This window comes from Argentina silus (assembly GCF_951799395.1).
Source record: "Argentina silus genome assembly, chromosome: 1".
NCBI classification, from domain to species: domain Eukaryota; kingdom Metazoa; phylum Chordata; class Actinopteri; order Argentiniformes; family Argentinidae; genus Argentina; species Argentina silus.
The window spans coordinates 20,705,673-20,707,725 of NC_139655.1; positions in this window are offsets into that span (position 1 = coordinate 20,705,673).

Here is a 2,053-nt window from a genome sequence, read left to right on the forward strand (position 1 = left end):
ACTTCAACAGTGAACTCCATGTGGACACCATACAGAGACATTCAGCAGAGCAAAGAATATCATGATAGCTAACAGTGTAATGAGAGGCATCCATGCACATGTTGTCAGAGCTATAATTGTCGTTGTTAATGACCCCCCACCCTCCACAGGGAAAGACAACACGCAGGCTGGCTTCATGAGCCGTACATGAGCCATGCAGTCATTATACCCTCACCCTGTCTTGAAAATAAATCAATTACTCGCAAAAGGTCACGTCGAGAGCTCATACAAAAACGTTAATTGGCAAGCGTTGAAATGTGCCACCGCTGCTCGCTGGCGTAAATAACTCCCTATCTCACCTGTGCTGTAGTCGACAAGACGATAAGAGAATTGGCTCTCGTGTCAGGCCTAAATGACTGCCTGAGTTTTTTTGAGGAAGGTCAGAAGAAAAAACAGCGATAGCACTTTGACATCTCTTTTCGCGGCCTTGCATTAATACGCCATAATGCGTGTTTATGTTGCGCTGACAATGTTATGGCCATATGGTTGATTGACGCATCCTAATCCACTGTTTCGCCAGAGAATGAGAGGAGTTCCATTGTTGGAGTGCTGATTAGAGTCCTGTCATTGCTTATAGCAGGATTATGTCTGAGCCCATCGCTGGCACCAAGGCTTTTATCATTCTCTATTCTCAACAAGAGAGGCATTCATACCCTGTCGTAAACACTCTGGCATGCATAACATAGACTTAATAAAAGACACACTCTACATCCTACCATCACACCTAACCGTGCCCATCCTACATTCATATCATCACTCATAACAATACCTCTTAGGCTGAACATCCTACCATATCTCCTAACGATTCCCCTGAGGCACGCTACATCCTATCATCACGCCTAACCCTGGACACAGGCTCTACATGATAGGGATAGAGAAACTGACGGGCAGCTGTTTCAGCTCCATTTTAAACCCATCTACTGTATACCTGTCTTGAGGCAGAGAACTAGCACTAAATACCCCACATAACACACTGTGCACCCAGTACTGTACTCTCCAATATCTCCCAGCTGCTCCCCAGTAAAGTAAGTCATCCATCAATGACTGTTTGTGGCAACTAAGTGTGTGTGTGTGTGTGTGTGTGTGTGTGTGTGTGTGTGTGTGTGTGTGTGTGTGTGTGTGTGTCTGTGTGTCTGTGTGTCTGTGTGTGTCTGTGTCTGTGTGCGTGTGCATGTGTGTGCACATGTAACCTGATTGCAGAACTCTTCCCCCTAAAACCATGAACCTTTCCCGCTACCTTTACAGTCTGTAGTGTACCTTGTGCTCTGCCCAGTCGATATTGTGTGCTGGATTTGTCTTTGTTGAGAAAGTGCATGCATTTGTCTAGGGATGGAGGTATTGATCTGTTGCTGGGTTATCAGGATACAGTACATGAGCCTGTTGCTTGTTGTTTGTTTGGGTTTTGAATAGTCTCTCACAAAGGATGGGCCATATGGCCAAATGAACAGTCAGCCTGTCCTCCGTGTCTCTCTAAACAGTGTGTTGATGTGAGCATGCCCACAAATGTGCATACACACAAACACACACACACACACACACACACACACACACACACACACACACACCCTGTGGTGTATAAATGTTGCCTGGTTTGTGTCATCCATAACAAACTGTCTGTAGTAAAACCATTCCAACATGTCGTGCTGAGGGCCCCCTTGATAAAATACCAACCCATTAAGCCTGTGCAGGTGCATACAGTATATGATTAATGTGGTGAGGGATTATGAGTCGAACGGAAGAATTAAGTAAATAAAGGTTAAGCGCAGTAGGAAGCAATACTCCTTTCTCTATTGCCCTCCTTTAGCTTTCCAGGGTTCACTTACGGCAGCCCTGGGCATTTAAATGACTGGCTCTTGGTCTGAGGGCCCAGAGAATCAGCAGACACACACACATACACACAGATGGTCCTCGGGAGCAGTAAGTCAGAAACTGTCTGTGTGTAATTATTAACTTGAAATATTACTGTAGTTACTGTAAATATAATATTATAGTGGTTCCATTTTATTATCACATA